At 41.5% G+C, this 18,637-nt stretch overlaps 1 protein-coding gene across 1 annotated transcript in view; it reads right to left on the bottom strand.

The window, feature by feature from the left end:
* satb1b (SATB homeobox 1b) overlaps positions 1–10,199 on the bottom strand; it is a 57,987-nt gene extending 47,788 nt beyond the window's left edge. The window contains exon 1 of the mRNA XM_084944280.1: positions 9,774–10,199. The gene's annotated coding sequence lies outside the window, so the exon portion shown is untranslated. The remainder of the gene's footprint in view (positions 1–9,773) is intronic.
* Between the last annotated feature and the right edge of the window lie 8,438 nt (positions 10,200–18,637).

Genomic DNA, 18,637 nt, shown 5'->3' with positions numbered 1-18,637 from the left:
GCCACTTTAAATGACCTCGGGATGCAAATATGATGGCTGACCATAACTGACCCTGCTTTATGTCTGAGCTTTAACATGAACCATTTTGCTTTGTCTCATACACATAAGTACCTATTTTGTGCATTTTCCTATTCCATGTGTGGATTACTGATCACAGTTGATTGTGCTGATGTTTATCTTGGCAGACACACATTTCCAAAAGATATTTTTAATCTCAAGAGTCATATTTTCCTAGTTAAATAAAGACTAAATAAAAATATAAAACTAAATACGCTACAAAGTAATATAAGAAATTACACATAGAAGTCTAAAAAGCAGATAATAGCTTTATTTCAAATAAAAAGTGACGACATATTAATATATTTATTTACATTTTCCACCCTTACAGCAATAATATACAATTTAGACTCATATTTTTGTATTAATATGTACGTTGGTTGTTTATCAACTTGAATATTAAGCTTTAGTGATTTCTCAGGGCTATTATTGACTTATTGCTTTGTAAATAGTACAAGTAATACACTTTTTTTTTTTTTAAAAAAAAAAAGCAGTCTTCATTGCCACATCTCTCATTTCCCTCTCTCAACATTTAGCTTTCAGCAGTCTTCCCATATGTGCTAAAACTTTACCTCCACTGCAAGTTAGACCAAAATATTAGATGAGCTAATCTCTGTTGATATTGTCAACAAAAACCCTGAACAGGCTGATGTTAAGCTATTGTCATTATTTTGTAATTATTTCTCAAACCAGTCCCTGCTGGCCGAACTGCCAAAACATCACACAAGTTAATCTGTTGGTATTGTCAATAAAGGCCTGATCTGGTGTTTTTACCGAACCATTAAGGTGACCCAATAATAAGATCCTCACTCTGACTTCATGAGAAAAAGGTCATTTTAATGATGGACACACCCACACATGGTGTGAGGGGTGGCGTATCTGACTCTCCATCTTTAGATCCTAGAAAGAGCCAGATGGGGGAGTGTGTGAGGCAAAGTTCAGCGTTGAGAATACATGGGGAAATAGATTTTACACATTAAATGAAAGCATGGGGACACTTGTTTCATAAAAAGCGTGCTTTTCTTCACACTTAACATAAGGTGTGGCTTTGTCATCAGGCCAGTGTGTACATCAAAGAGAAATGAAGAAGCACGTCTGTCCAGGCTGTGCAAGAACAAAAACAGGAAACCAACAGAAAACAGGAAGTGTGTGTACCTATCACATCAACAGAACCTGAATGTTGTCGATCGTGGAGGTCAGGTGTGCATGAAGTGCTACATAACACTACATGCTGACTTACGATGTGTTTGCAGGGTTGATAAAGCTCATCCCCGCAAAAAAAAAAAAAAAAGACGGCAAATCGTCTGACACAAAGCTGCTGTTTCATAAACAATGCATCCCGGCAGTTGTAAGCATCTTAGCTTAGCCAGTGACGGCAGTCGGAGAAGCCCGACAAAGAAAATGGTTCTAAATTTACATAAAGTGCTTCTTTTAGGCAGGGAAAGACCTGGAGGTCTTTAAAATAAAGCCAAACCTGGAACCGATCAAAAAAACCAATCACGGAAGAAGTGATGCATCACAGTTACACCTCTCATTCACCCCCCTGGTTGTGAAACTAAATCATTGTTCCACCCACCTTTGTGGGGTCAAAAGTTTGTTCATTTTAAAATACATTTGTGTCCAAAAACACTGCATTAGGAATTCATAGCAGGAGGCCATCAAAGAGGCTTTTAACGAAAAAAAAATGCAACGTGAAACTCACCTTTCGGACCTGAGATGGAAAGTCTTGCAATATTGACGCCTAGTTAGTGTGAGGTGTAAGTTTTGACGAGGCGGTTGCATTTTAAAAGGGTCCCACGTCGTGTGTGGTTTTTTTAACAGGAAGTAGAAGAGTTGTTGAAAATGCTGATATGCGACCCCAGCATGTTTGAATTCACGTGCAGAGGCTGTCACTCAAAGATTCAGCAATCAATTCTTATCTCAACCAGTCTCTGGTTTTCAGTGGGCTGCCAACACTTGCATTAAACCCAGCTGTGGTGTGCAGTGTGGTTAAAGGACCCAAACTGTGGAGTAAATACTATTTATACATCTTCAGAGATTCATATTATTCAACAACAAGACTTCCACCAAGCCCTTTAAGACATAAAAGTCACGAATGGATTATTTGTAAGTTTACCACATCGTAGATACATGAAAGTAAAGGACATTTGACTTTATTTTTCATGAATAGAAATAATAATCATGAATATCATGTGTGTGTGTGTGCGTGCATGCACCTCCTTTTCAGGTTCTCTGTGATTTGTACTAACATGAATCTGACAGGCTGGAGCCCCCCTACACCCACACCTTCTCTTCAGCAGATTGCTTTGCATCACCTCAGCTTGCACAGCATTGCTACTCAACGTTCTGCACGTTGACATGTTTTCCACGTTTGACATGTTTTACATGATGTTCACGGCAGCGGCTCCCGTTCCTCTCTCTTTCTTTTTTTTTAACCAGTTTTTTTCTTCCTTGGCCGTCGTTAGCAGCATCCGGAAAACAGGAGCGATGGTGAAAGCGAGCCATTGTCGGCAAATGCTCTTTTCTATCTGGCATGACGCAAGCAGCCGCAGTCATTTCCACTGTGATTGTCGGGCACCATCAGAGAGCATCGATAACCCCTGCCAGGCCTTGGCACCGCCAACAGGTGCCGGCACTGCCAGCTAGGTTGGCACCGACGTGGCTGTGAAAACCCTCTGACATCCAGAAGGGCACAGATTTGCACTGAATGCACCACTGAATCAACACTGCTGATTATCAATTAACATATACCGTTTTGTATCACACAGAAAAGAGGGAAAAATGGGTTTTGAAACACAGAAAGCCGTTTTAAAAATACTAGCTGTGCGGTGTTATAATCATGTGCTGAATGCAGATTTAGCTCTGTTCAAGGTGGGTTTTTACAAGCCTTGTGTGGCTTTGTGTTGGGGAGATGCATGTACACAAGTGTAATTGTTCAGGCAGGATTTTGTGCCTGATGGCTACATTTGTAAAGAAATCATGAAAAATGACATGACAGACTGGATGCTAAAGAGACACCTCATATTTAAATAATATTAAAATATATTTCACCCTCAGTGTGTGCATTATCACAGGTACCGCGTGTGTTTTTTTCCCATAACACACTTATCAGTGGTATCATATCTGGCCCGCTGCTTTTTAAACCACACGTCCCTGAAGAAATGAAGTATTATGTGCCTTTCATTTAAAAGGACACTAATAATTGGCACACAAAAGGGGGAGAAAAGGCTGAAAATGAATAAGAAAATATATTATTGTTGGCTCAGCATCGAGAGGCGTCTTTATTTAGTGTGTCAAGCGAAGCGGCAGCGCCATCACTTACTCTACGTAGGTGTTGTGATGTCTTCATGCTCACCACTTGTGATGCTTCTAATGGGAATTAATGCGATTATTTGGTTACTAATACAAATTAGTCTGCGGATCCAGTCTGAGCAAACACACAGACGCAGCATGGGGGTTAGCGCTGTCACTGGTTCGACTTTGAGCTCTTTCTGCAAGTGTCTCGCGCAACAAAAAACACACACACACATAAACATAATAGTATTATTAGAGGCTGAAGAGGATTTAATAATCTGTCGAGGAAACGTGTCAAAACACGCCTGCATCAGTGTGGGTGCGCAGACGAACCTCAAAAATATGTCATGTGCAGAGAAAAAATGAAAACAAGGGTGTTGTACAGTAGATGCCGTGCAAAACCAAGAAGCAGTTAAATGAGTAGCAAAAAAAAAGCCACAAAAATAAAGCGAACCTCTTTTCTAAACAAGAGCACAGCACTTGGTGCAGAATTGATTTTTCTATCATGAATGAATTCAGGAAAAAGGGAGGCGTTTGACTTGTTTAGTGCCACTGACATTTCTTTGACAGTGTGTGGGCAAATAAGTTTCAAAAGGCGCTACAGACTCCACTAACCCAACCCAGAATATTACACTTTCTCAACAATACAAGCGCAATGTGTCATCATTTGGTTCGATGCTGTCTCAGAGGTGCTCATTGTTTTCTCAGAAATGTTTTTTTAAGAGTGACTGGTTTCACCCTTGGTCTGTGTGTGTGTTCGCTGTCACAGGTACTGCTTGCGTTTTCCTGTTGCGCACAGACAGCTCGCATTCAGCTCTGTACAGAGCTCAGCTTTGAGGTGGTTTATTAATATTTACATGCAAGACGTAAAGAGCTACTTACACAGCTGCTGCGAGGTGACCACAAAAAGACAAACTACTCCGCCGTGAATATATCCTTCAGCTCGAATTAGTTCCGTGTTTTAAATTAGCTTCTCATACAAGGAGTGTGGCTTTCAATTAGCGGCAGGAGAAGGTGATTTCTACATTTCTTATATGTCCGCACTTTGGTGTGGGAGGAGGCAGAAAAGAGAGAAAGAAAGAACAAGGGGGATGTAATGAACTGAGAGTCGGCTCCTAAGTACTTAATTGTTTTATAATCACATGAAGTCGACAGAAATAGAAGCAGAGCAAGTGGTCTCCACCTCAGGCCTGCTGACAGGAAGGCCTAACGCCAGTTCCCCTCAGAGGGTCTCGGCGTCGCTGCAGACAGCAGACCCCACGAGGATTTCCTCCCTCCCCATTTCTGATACACAGACAGATCGACCGCTGCACTCCCACCTCTTGTTTTCAGGTTAAAACTCTCCACACCCAGCAGCCACCCCAATGGCGTGTGGTGTACACTGTACACTGTGCAGCTCCCACACAGATGCACGCCACACAGACAGACACATGTACATCCGCTCAGCGGTGGCAAGCGTGTTTCCGCGCCGTTTATAACGAGGCCCCTCTGCCCTGGAAGTTCGTGCCTTTTGCCCGAACCCGTGACCCCCGCCATCAGGATAATATTGGCTGTAATGACCGCCGAGCAGCGCCGTGTCGGTTCAAGCCCATGTCAGGCCTCCTCACGGGAATCTGCGCTAACGATTCAAAGCCAACATCCCCGCCCAGGCGCGCCCAGAGGACCCTTCACCGCCTTGTTTATCACCCCCCTCCCTCTCTTGCGCCTCTGCGCCTTTATCGAATTATAAAACCAATTAGTCATAGAACAATCAACAGGCATCAGAGGCAGGGCCCTGTTTGGAGAAATTACTTTTCTGTCACTGCGTGCTGGACGCCGGTCGTCACATGATCAAATAATTAAACTCTAATTTCTGCCTCGTGGATGGCAAAAAATAAACAATTAATAGAGTTAGAGAGACACGGGTGTTAGTGTGTGAGAGGCAGAAAGAAATACTGAAGACGGCTTTGTGAGAGAGGGCACGCTGAAGGGGCGAGAAAGGTTGTCATGGCCCGCTGGGTTTTTCCTGAAGTGGGTGAGAGGCGGTGAAGGGCACAGTTCCCCTGGCCTTGTGGGGAGTGTTAAGGAAATGAGGGCAGGTGACGGGATGGTGTTACTCGCCTCAGTGTGCAAGAAGTGAGGCTGCAGTGAGTTGAAGGGAAAAAAGATGGCACGCAAGTGTGTAAGGAAACCGCGCTTAATATTCAGGCTTAGGCAGAAGTATTGAATAAGAAGCACAGACTTAAAGATGTGTTTCTTTATCTACATATTTTTCTTTGCATATTTAATCCCTTGTCAAAGGATGCATCATCCATCCACTGACGAACAAAACAGTTGATAAGGCAAATGTGTGTGTGTGTGTGTGTGTGTGTGTGTGTGTGTGTGTGTAAGACAGAGAGTACAGTATCTGTTGAAATTGTTTCATTGGGGTATGTGGGTGGGTATTAACAACCTGATCTTAGCGGGATGCGCTTTCCTCTAAATCGCTGTTTTTTTTTCCTCCCTCTGAACAAAGGATTCAGAAAAACCTACACAGATCGGATGAAGACAAGCATCGAATGAAAGACAATGAGGTTTTTTTTTCCCTCTTGAGAAAAAAAACATACGATTAGACTGGTAATAATATGATTTGAATCATGAAAACTTGAATGTGTTCGCGTCTGTAATTTATATTTGATACAGGAGCATGAAGCACAATAAAGAACAAGAACCCCCCCCCCAACTCCAAACTCCAAAAAAAAAATCTAACATAAGAGGGATGTCATTTCATAAAAGCGTGACAAAACCAATGTGACGGACTTCGGATATTTTTTTTTATGTCCCAGGGAGGACACGCCAAGCCATTCAGCGAACGGGGCTGACTGTGGGGACCCAAAAACAATATGATGCTTTTATCACTAAGCCAAGGAATCTGGATCAACAGTATGCAAAGCATATGCCAAAATAAATGCAGTTGAACATGCTGGGACAACATAACCCACCCCCCCACCCCTCTTTCTTTCTTATAGGGAACTTTCCAGATAATGACAAAATGAGCTGTAACTCCTGAATCACACACACTAAAAGCATGCACCCAGGGTGGTATGTCTGTAACTGACAGGGGGGGGGCTTTCTTACATTTTTGAGCCCTGGAATGCAGCAGTCATTATTAACTCACCAGTGTTTTCTTATTCCACACTAGTTGTAACACGCCACCAAAAAGAAAAAAGGGGAAAAAAAGAGGGAATCATTGTTATCTTTCTCCTCTATTAGCAATCATAACAGAGCTATTTCATACAGAGGAGGCATGGCGGGGAGTGTGGAGGGATGGAATCCCCAAAGAGCCACACATTAAAAAACGAGACAGGCCTCTTATTTACTGGCGACAGTCTAATAAATACATTTGCTGGCAGCTAAACAGGTATTTACTCTGCTGCCTACCACAGGTATAATTTCACTGTTTGCTGAGCTGTTATTTTGCTACAGCGATAATTATCGAGGTGGTAAAGAAAGACGATTAATGGTTTTAGCCTGAGATATCAGCCTCAGCAAAGTGAGGAACAGCCCAGCTCTAAACTCCCAGCAAATACTCAGCGAGTGAGGTGGTGGTGGTGGGGGGTGGGGGGTGGTTAATAAACAGCATCTTTTGCTGGAGGAATTCAAACAACAACCACAACACACAGCCGACACAGCAAAGCTTATGGAGACGTATAGAAGTGTCTGTTGTGTGTTTAGGGACAGCTACTTTCCCTGAACTTTTTTTTTTTAATTTTACTGAAAGCAATGATGATTGAGAGCATAATTCAATTTTAAAGCAAAGTGATGAAGCATTCCTAATATAATTTGAGTGCAGACTGCACAGGAAAAACAACAACAAAAATCACAACCTGTGCTCTCCGATGTCCACGCTAATTGGTGTCTCGGGGTCACCGGACAAACTTTCTGCTCCCGCTCACTCCTGACAACCTGCCCTTCAGAGTCTGTGAACCTGACACGGAGCGAGAGCACGGCAACGTGCAGACGCTGATTTACACTTAACTAACACCACCTCCACCTGAGAGATAAGATTTAATTTGTCATCCTGCCAGTCCTAAGAAACCCTTTGACCTGACGACCTGAAAGTGATGATTAAAAGAGATGTGATGCAGAAGCGTCACTGGGATTTAAAAGCAAAAGACGGTGAGAAAGCCCTGAGTGTTTGTGCACACTACACGCTGATTTCCTGCTATTACAACACTACTACAGTACAGTAAATGCCGCGTGCACTAGTTTCGATTAGTCGTAATGAAAACAAAACTAAGCTCTGAGGGGAAAAATCTGAGTATAACAAGGTTAAACCTGTAACTTAAAAGAAGAAGGGTGAGTATATTTAAATGTCTTCTCAGATCGTAGGTTTATTGTAAATCACGGTAGGGTTATTGTAAGAACTGGGAACACATTCAGAGGATTTCATTAGGCACTAATAAGCTGTAACAGATGTTTAAGCTTTACTGCTGGATCTGTGTGACCCAGCAGTATGAAGCAACGCTGACATCTTCACACTCTGATTCTTATCATTCCTGCTAAACTAGAACGAGTGGAGAAATTTTGCCAAACATATTGACTTGGTATCGTATGTACACAAACATTTTTTGTGCCACTTTCACAACCGCAAGCTGATAAGGAGTGGTTGTAATGAAGGCGAGGAGTAATACCGAGAAGTTTTGCTTCAGCGCTCACAAACTGCCGTTGAGGCTTTCTTCTGGTTGTCTGAGGACTTTTACAAGAAGTGACACATGGCAGCCCGAGACAGGAAAAAGGCTGTTTGTCATTGCTGTCTAAGGCACTGACCAGATAAGCCACAGAACCTTGAACTGCCACAGATCTGCAAAGATAAAAGGGAGAAAAATCACCGGTGTTGTGCCATAACCTGCTTTTTCCCATGCAGTAGTGCCACTCTTGACCTTGTAATTTGCACGTGTGTGAGCAACGCACATGACCTGACTACAGCAGCAACATGGTAAACAACCGGTGACACCGTGAAGTAATTATTATTTTTCAGAAAGCTATCAGATCAGGTCTCTGAAATGCAAAACGCCGCTAGATTATTATTATTTTGTATAAAATTAATTTCTCTGCACAATTGTCACAAATGATCACCCCTGTGCCACATCTTGCTTGTTCCTTAAACGCAAACTCTACTCTGTCTTACATGTGTGTATTTATGCTGATATCTATATATAAATAATCTCGAATATCTGAGTGAAAGCCACTGGCCTTGCTGCTGTGTGAAATGTCAGCTATTTTTCAAAAGGAACAGACAGAGAGTGAAACCTTTAAAAACCTGTAAACCACAGAAGATCGGTGCCCACGCATTTTGAGCACACTAATACATCTTCTCATAACTGCTCCCTATTCTCTATCTCTTTATCTAACACACACACATAAACACACACACACAGGTCTGGTTGTACCTGAAATTACTTTATCAGCACTGTGACAAAAGCCATAAGGCAGACCAAAACAGCATTACCACACCGACTCTGTCATCACATCCTTCTGACTGCCTCACGCCAAGTCAAGCAGAAAGAAAGCAATAAAGTCATTTAATGTTTGTTTCCTTCTGAGTCTCTCACACCTTTTTTTTATACCTTGTTGGGCTCAGTCAGTGTGTTTTTTTAAGAGTTACACAAAATGTTTCATGTCACAGCAGTAAAAATGTTGAAGCAAGTTGACACGTAATTAAATGGTAAGTATGTGGAGGAAATAAATGAAGTGGCTCTAATGGCCTAATAAAAAGTAGTAAAAGTAGATGGGCAGTTGGGCTGCAGTAGATTCATTTCTAATAGACGTGTCAGCTGTTTGATAGCACGCACTTCATTATAAGTAAGACAGGAAGGCCTGATTTTGAAGTCTAGTATTTTCTACAAGATTCACGACTCGACGGAAAACTAAGCAACTTTCTGTGACACGGTCAGGCCAGGAGCAGCGGTGGCGATGGCTGCATCACTTCTCCTCCTCCTCTGCTGCGCCGCAGAGTAAGTTGTTAAATGAATTAGAGGAGATGGGTGCACTTAACCCCGCGAATATCACGAGTGCTTTGCATATTTGTGCAGAAACGACACGGGCCCGTTTAAATTTAGAAAGTTCTGAATGCGTGCGTTTAGGTTCGGCGTCACCGCTCACAATCTCGATTTTAATTTTATTTATTTTATTTAAAAAATCTCTCTGAAATATTAAATTCTTACAGCCACTTTTGGTCTGCGGGTTTTAAGTGATTTTGAGGATGAAGGTCTGCAAAATTGCTTTTAATTCATTTAGAGTATCTCACTCTTCTATTTCCAAGGAGACCTCCTTTTTTAATGTGACACGCAATAAAAATGTGATTTCAAACCCGTGCAGATGCTCTAATAAAGAGGCATGTGACAGAATGACAGCGGACAGCGATCACTTGAGCAGAAACAGTTTAGAGTAAGAGACCGTACCTTTAAAGTCAGCAGTCGCCCGACCTCTTGTTTTCCATCAAAAGTTGAACAATCTCTTGTCACTGCTCCACGGCGAGAGATCCAAAAATAGGCGACTGCTCTGTGGGAGGAAGAACTGCTTTTTTTAAAAAAAAAAAAGAAAAAAAAGTCAAAAGTCCTACGGATGAGGAGGAAGAGGAGGGGGTCGTCAAGTAGAAACCGCACTGGCGGAGGTTGGAGTGAAGTTGGGGAGCGCACACGGCTGATGGAGCGCAGAAACGCGAGCAACCGTGCGCTGCGGGCAGCGGGGGTGAAGAAGAGGAGAGTAGAGTAGCGGCATGTGAGGAGGGCTGCTTTGAGAGGGTGGCAGGTAAATGAACCGCCCCTCCCCGTTTCTGATGCTCAAATCGATGATTTGCCAGCTGTGGCGCAGCTTGTCTCATTGCCCCACTTTGGTTTTTACAGCCGCTCCTCTCCGACGCGCCGCTCTCCGGGGACAGAGAGAGAGCGAGAGAGAGAGAGAGAGAAGTCACTGCCAGGAGAGCTCTCACACTCATTCATTTTCATATTTACACGCCACATGTTTGCATGTCAAGAAGAAGAAGAAGGGAGGGAAAAAAAGTCTGGTAAATAGTAAAAGTGCGCACAGCGGCGTGCGTTTTGCTCCGAAGCGACTCAAAGCCTGTTGTTTTAATAGCGGAGGGCAACCTGCCAGCTTTCCCTCCCCGCACACCTGAGCCGAGCATGAAACCGTACTGCCCGGTACAGTCTGGTATACATCACATGCTCGTATCGACATAAAGAGCTGTTTATTAAAGCAGATGGGTTGATTTGTCTGAAAGCCGCCAAAATATAGGAAACAAGGAAGGGGGGAAAAAAAGTTTTCAAGAATAATTAAGTTTGAACAATGCTGGTTGAAAGGCGTGTTAATGCTGCAGTCTGTTCTTCTGCTGTGTTTGCCGAAAGCTATTTTTCCAATTAATTTCGCCAATTTAAACAAGGCTTTTAGTGGGAAATAATTATTATTCCGACTATTCGGCAGTGAACATTTTTAATGCATCATTACTGAACCACACTCACTTTTATTTTATCAACGCAAGCTGTTGCTGTGTTTTTTTTGCGCTTATAACTTAACTGCGGACACCACGCAGACACAGATCCACCAACCGAAGTCAATACAGGCCTGTTTAAATAAGAAATAATAAAAAAAATATACTAAATGACTGCAAATTTGTAAAACCAGCATAGAGAGAGGATCATTTCATTTTATTTGTTGTCTTAGATATTTTTTAAGAACACAGTAAGAAGCTGAACTAGCCGAGACACTGAGGATGCTGACAGAGAAAGAAGAAGAGAGAAAAAAACTTTTATTTTCCGCCCTGATAGCGTCTAAATATATTTGTGATATTTTAATTGATTTTCATATACTGAGTGCTGTATTTACGTGAAAAAAATACAATATAGAGACTTATAGGTCGCTTTTTCTGCTGAAGTCTGAAAATAGATGGGGAACATCTGTAAATGTGGTAAATTCAATTTAATAGTCTTAATGAAGTACATATTACACTTAGTAAAGGAAATTATTTTTATACGTCTACATGTTGTGCTAAAACGTCCCCAATAATATCCTTCAGCATCAGAAAAAAGATGAAAGAGTTTAATGCAAAAATAATTGATTATATTTGACTTTTTTTGTGCCCATCGTGTATGTGCATGAGCTGCTGCTGATCATGTGGATGTGACACTATAATGTGAGTGTGTTTTATACTGTGTGTGCATCACAGATTGTGGTTTGCAAGAATTTTTTTTTAATTTGTGTCATGTGTTTGAACTTTCTTGCACCTTGCACATTTATACACATTTGTCACATGCACGCCTTTGTTTGTTTGCCTGCGTGTGTGAAATGATTGACAGTTTGCATCTGCACAGGCTAACTGCTATGCACTAGCAGGTGTGCAGGAGCCCACAGGTAATGCAGCTGTTTATTTACAATACGAACGTGTTTCTTTGGCTGGATTTAGCATAATAACACACTGATCCATTTACATTTACACTTAATTTACAAACCCCCGTGAAAATAGAATTAGTGAGGGGGGGAAACGAGCTAAAAGAAACTGAGCAACAGAAGGTGAGATGAAGATAGAGTTAGTCTTAAAAAAATCTGAATGTTTCTCTTGTTGTCCACACTGAACATAAAGGACTGGAGTCATTATTGTAAGCTCATATATGAAAATATTTCTCAGAAAAGTTCATTTGTTGTGGTTTTGGGACTCCACAAAAGTTTCATTATGAAGTATCTGAGATCTGCATTTAAAAAAAAACAGGGAGGAAAAAAAAATCACACACACACTCTCTCACAGATACACACAATCTCTGCATATGATTCACAACAGCTCTCTCCCGGGAGATTGAATGGGAATTGAAAAGTTCCAGTAAAGAGATTCAAATTTGCTTTTTGCATAATTATAAATTCATGCTAAGTTGGGGATGTTTTCATCATTACGGACAACAGCTGGTGATTTCAATGCAGCCTCTGTTTTATTCAACAATTCATGTTGCTGCCTCCCTGAGCCCACATGTGCTGCAGTTGTTACTTTAACCACAAGGGGGACCAGTGAGTTTCATGTTAAACAGGGTAGAGTAAGAGGAGAGGAGGTCAGCAAATGATGGCCCCTCTTTATAAGACTCTTTTCATTCTTTGGGTTTAATATGCTGGCATCCAGCAGCTTGTACCAGTATTTCTGAGAGTAAAAAAACAGCAAACCCTGACCTCTGGATTCAAACACAAAGAACATTAGTGCAGCAGCGATGTGCGAGAGCTGTGGATGTGTTCCAAAACATTAATACAAATTGTTAATGTGCATCTATGTTGCTGAAGCATGAGTAGGGCGCATATAAAGCACAAAGAGAGGACCAAGTGTGTGTGAAGCGCAAGCAAATCAAAGCAGACCTTGAGCTGAGACATTTCAATCGTCTGCACTAAAAAAAATTTCTCTGAAAACAATAAACAGCACTTGCAAAATTACAAGGGTTATACACCCCAGAATTAATCTTTCCAACCCATAACTAAATAGAGAGACACTGTTGCGTCTCCATCAAGTGGGTATATTTTAATTACAGGCTATTGACTACTCAAAGTAATTTGTCTCAGAAAGATGCCCAAGAGCTATAAGACAGACGTCTCGTCTAAATCAGGAATGCTCAGCCACTTTGTGTGCGGGTGTGTTTTCTTTTTTAAGCTTGTGGTTTGTGGTTAGCCTTTGTAACTTTCCTCAATAGATCTTTTATAATCTTTCACCTTTTAAAGATTAACAAGAATTCCTGTCTACCTATGACTTGTCTACCTGGCTTCATCCAAGGGTAAACACTGGCTTCCCACATTTTCTCCTCCTCTGATCTCCTCGGCAGGAATCGAAATGGAAGTGCAGATTTCTCCTTGCTTTTCTTTACAGCATCTCTTCAAATTTTGAGAGAGGAGTATACTTCACAAGCTCACCTCTCAAATGAAACACTATTAATCCTTATTTGCGTGCTGCCAACGAGGACAGTGGAGATGAGAACCAATCAGAACAACAAAAGCTGACCCGCAGCAGCAACTCCAAAGCGCACACGCCGACAGCTGTTAATGGGATGTCAGTCAGCTGGGCGAAAGAAAACAGCCCAGAAGAGTAATTACTTTCCGGTGTGAACTCTCCCGTCAGATGTGGCAGCTTAATGTCACTTAGTACATTACTGCACGTGGAGAGCGTCAGTTGAACATTGGTGGCAGCTGCCCAGATGTTAGAGGACTCTGTGATCACAAATTTTCTTCAGGTATACCGATGGGCTCGTTTTTCTGTGTAACACATTAAGATCTTGTGTCAGTTATGCAGTGAGGGGCACAGTAGGATTTCTTTTCCTTGAGCATCCTGGTAATGTGAACATCATGAAACCAGCAATCTCCAGCCCTGCAGTGTTAAACTCTTGACCTCAAACTGATCCTAGGATCACGGAGGATCATAAGGAGGATTTTTTAAAGCTTAATTGAGCAAAAAGTTTTGAGTTTTAAATTTATATCACATTGTGTCTGTTGATCCCCAGAGAGAATGTGAAGTAGTTTGGATCATCGGGAACAGCTGTGACTTTAGTGGTTGTCAAAAAAAGACTGTGTTCTTTGTCCCTTGTTTCTTTTTTTCTCTTATCCACAGTCCTTGTACTGATAATGGTGACGCATCAGCTTCTTAAAGTTGAGAAACTACTACCTGATTAGTGTCAGGGAAAAGTATGTTTATTGTCAGTGGGAAACTCCTGTCTCCTCAGTCTGATGTTTGATGGGCTCATCCATCCCACCCTCCTCCCTAAGTTACTCTGAGTGCCTACTGACTTTCTCCGTTTCCTGGAGGGTTTTGTCTCTCTATTTCAAGCGACATTGTTTTTAAACACTTTGTTGCCTTTCTTGTTGGAGAAAAACTTTAATCAGAAGAGTCTGAAAGTCCAAGAATTCTATTTACAAAAATCCAACGCAGCATTAAAGAGTGGCTCTTGGTTGGTGGCAGTGTGCATATGAAATTACGAAGTAAGTGCGATTGTAGCTCTTTGTCATATTTTGGATGTCGTTGGGTTGTTCGTAGCTCTTTCAGAGGCATTTCTGCTCTAAACGTGTCACACGGTTTCACTTTGATAATCTCCGAATTGTTCAACAGCTGAAAAAAGAATCAAAGATTAAAGGAAAGTAGAAAATCAGATATATTTCAGTCTTTCACTCTGATACATATCAGTGCTCTGAACTAACTGTTTAAAAAGGACACAGCATTAAACTCACCTACCTAATAGTGTGTAACCCTCCCCAGGACCTCTGGAGTGTCCTGTAGCATTTGTCTCTAGAACATCAGAGCCTTTGGGTGGGGCTGCAGATGTTGATCAGATTGGATTTCATGAACAGCTGACCCACTGAGGGAGGCTAATGTCGTTGGGAAGTGCCATTACCACGAGGCATGTGCGTCTGCAGTGTGCAATGTTTAAATGAGTGACAACTAACAAATTAAAGTCCACACAATGACACAACACAGTGTTATCAGTGTCATGCAGTTCACCTGGGACCGTAAGTATGAATCATTCAAATATTTGTGTGTGTTCATATATGTAGAAAACAATGTAAAAGTGAAATGAGCACTTTGAATGGAATATTTCTACAGTGTAGTATTGTTGCTCTGAGATCTGGTTTATTATCACTTATGTGTAGACGACATCATGCCTTTCATGTGAATTCACAGTTTTATAAAATATGCTTTTAATGCAGCTGGAATATATAAAATGACCATATTGTCTCTGTCAAAGGAACAAAGAAACACCAGGTGTTAAGAACATCTGGTAAAGGGTCGGTTAAAGTGTCTATATGTTGCAAAAAAGCAGTCGTGTAATTATATATCTTAATATTACACATTATTTAGGATGATACCACCCGCAAACAGTTGGATTTTCTGTCATAGAAAGGAGGCTAAAGAGCATGTATGTTGTTAAAGAGTTACACATTCCTCTGGCATCCATCCACGCAACATTTAACCCGTAGCTTGGTCGTGTCAAGTCTGCAAACACGGCTGGATGTCGGGCATGTCAACCAGCACAGAGCTAGGGGAACTACAGCGTCTAGGCCTCTGTGTTTGACATGCATCTCAGAGCAGCGCTGCCGTCACAGTGAGACACCCTATCTCCTGGAGAGTCTATTAGCTGTGCTTAATTAAACAAATGTGATTAGACTGATCCAAACTCACACAACTGAATCCCCGGTAAGAAGTCAACCATGAGAGGAGGCTGCAGAGAGAAAGTCAAGTCACGCATGGCTTGGCTTTATTAATAGCGCCTATTACACACTAACGCACAGCCTTGCAAGCTGCAGAGTTAACGTGTGAGTAATGTGTGCGGGCAGCGACGTTTTCGGGTCCACTTCTGAAGTTTGTCAATCAGAGTTTAGTGCTGACGTACAAAGAGAAAACGAAAATCGGAGTATCAGGATAAGGTGATAACTAATAAGAGATTGATTACTGGTAATTTAGTGCAAAATACGTGGGAGGGATTTAGCCACGGCTGTCTGCTGTAACTGGGTGGAAAGCAACAGGGAAATTTTCACTAACTTGAAAAAGATGAATCATTGACAGAGACAGAGAGATGAGAGAGAAACCAAGGTAACTCCATGTGCTAATATTTTAGGGGGATTTTAACTGTGAGTCATTTCAATTCACCGTCAAGCATAAGCTGTTTCTGTCAAGAAATATTATTTGCTACTCAGTATGTTTTTAGTTGAGAAAAGAAGTAGCAGAAAGATGCAGAGTTGCAGAAACTCAGTTAAAGTTTGAACTCTCTCTGCCCTTGCATCTCCTCAATTTGATTGTGCACTCATTAGTCAATCACAGACAACCTAGACATGCAGGGCAGCGCTGCTTAAAACAATGGTCTGTCTATGTCTGAGTAAACCGAGGGCTTCTAATGAGCCACTGCAGGTAATATGGCTCTGATATCTAACTGGGTGGATGCCAGTTCAAATAATGAGGCCTCCGGTAGTTTCTTAAAAAGTTCACCAAGTTTAGTTCAATTAAATGACTCCTTTAAAACCCGTAGAGTTCCCGTAATCGAATTTTTTCCACAGGCTTCTCGGGTCAGGCAGTTTCAAAACGGTATAAATTCATCTACACACCGTCCTTAAAACAACAACTGTGTCATATATTTCCTTTCATTTATTATTTGTGTCGTGCACTACATTTTGTCACTCAAAGGATCCGAGAACAACCAATTCGGTACATTCAGGAAGCATCAAGGTGCTAAACTCCTCCTCCTCCTGAATAGTGTTTCTCTAACCTGAAGTGGTGTGCTTGGAGGAATATTTGACACCCAGAGGAACTGTGTTTGGGCTGGATTGGTGACTCAGTACCAATATTTTTGCATCTTGCTATCTCAGATTTATAATTATTATAATATAACATGCTTTCTGGCAGAAGTGACCCTTGGTAAGGTTACTTACCAAAGTTTAACCTCAGTATCTTCATGACTTGGTTCGTTTTTAAAACTTGCTAACTGTAGATATGAAATGGTCTTTATATCAAAAACAACATACTGCTTTCCTCTATCTCAGCTTCTTCAATATGCAATAAAATCAGAGTAGGTGGATAGTAGCAACCTAGCATATGTTACAAGTACGGTAGCCTCCGCAGTGGCACCCTGCAGAATACACAACACCAGCGGAAAACACGAAACGCCAATAGTTCAATGTGGAGAGTTTAGTGTCAGCCGAGGGAGTAAAAGCTGATTAGGAATTATTTGCATCATGACAAAAATAAATCTGATGTCTGGGTGGAATTTTGGCAGCCTCATGTAGCAGGCTGCAGAAACCATACTGGTCAAACCTGAACAAAAAGAGCATGGGGGCTTATACTGTAACAACCTGTGAGCCTGGTTTACCTGCTGCTGTAAAAATGTTGGATATCATGATATTTCTTTATCTGAAGAAAAACAAGGACAGCAACAACAAAAAATAAATACACAAAAGTGGGAGTTTTTTGTGTGTGAACTAATATTTACAAACACAATTGTGAAAAAGTTGAGATGCTGTGCAGAATGTTATTCACGATAACACACAGAAAACATCAAATGTCTGAAGAGAGAAAATGCACCATTTTAAGAAAAATATTAGCACATTTTGAATTTGATGCAGCAAAGGTGGAGGAGCGTATTACAACTGATTACGGTAATTGGCAACAGGTCTGTAAAACGATTGGGGTGTATAAAGAAAACTTGGAGAGACGGGCAGAGGTTCACTAATCTGTAGCAAAGCTGCGTCCACAATTTGTGGAAGAGTTTCAGAATAATTTTCCTCAATTTAAAATTACAAAGTCTTTTAATATTTAATAATTTAAACGTTTGGAGAATCTGAAGAAATCTCTGTGCGCAAGGCTGAAAATCAGTATTGGATCCCTCTGATCTTTGGGCCCTCAGGCATGATTCTGTGATGGAAATCATGCACTGCATGAGCTCAGGAAACCTCCCAGAAATCACTGTCTGTGAACACTGTCTTCACCGTGCTGTCCACAAATGCAGGTTAGAGCTGCAGCTGACCCAAAGCTCATTTAAAAGGGAATGAAGCAAAGTGGGAAACTGTTCTGACGTCAACATGTGAAACATGGGCGCTGCACCCTCTGGACTAAAGAGGGAGGACCCATTGATAATCATCAATCATATCACAACAGGGAGAGATACAATGTGTTTCTCAATTATTTGTCCCTCTCCTGCAGTTACTGCCCTTTTTAACAGTAGACTCTTATCCAATAAATCATTCAGCCATAACAATTTTGTCACCTCTCAAAAGTTGGATATTTTCTTTGTCCCTGACATCTGGCTCAAACTTGGTGGCTGTTGTGCCCTCTCACCAAGGGAAAAGTTCTTGAATTCCCAGAGGTGCTCGTCAGCTCTTTCAAATTATTGAAGGAAACATCCAACCCGGTTACAACCACAGCACTGAAACAGCATATTGAACATTACTAATGATATCCTTATGAGCTTGGATAAGAGTGAACATTCCACTTTAGTCCTGCTCGACTGATCTGCAGCCTTTGATACTTTTGATCATGCTGCTGCTATTAGCAGATTACAAAACTGCTTTGTCATCACTGGTACTGCTCTCAAATGGTTTTCTTCATACTTATCAAACAGACACTTCAGAGTTCATATTAATCTATGAATGTCCTCATTTGCACTGCTCATATGTGGAGTGCCCCAGGGTTCAGTCCTTGGACCAGTTCTGTTTTCGTTAGAAATGTTGCCTCTGGGCCAACTAATCAATGGTTTTAATGGAATCTCCTACCACTGCTATGCAGATGATACACAGTTATATTTTTTCTGTGAAGCCCAACAGCCTC

The sequence above is a fragment of the Perissodus microlepis genome, chromosome 11, assembly GCF_051167445.1.
Source record: "Perissodus microlepis isolate ML-2025 ecotype Zambia chromosome 11, ASM5116744v1, whole genome shotgun sequence".
NCBI lineage: Eukaryota > Metazoa > Chordata > Actinopteri > Cichliformes > Cichlidae > Perissodus > Perissodus microlepis.
The sequence above is the reverse complement of the archived record's forward strand: the minus strand, read 5'-3'. Positions and strand labels throughout refer to the sequence as shown.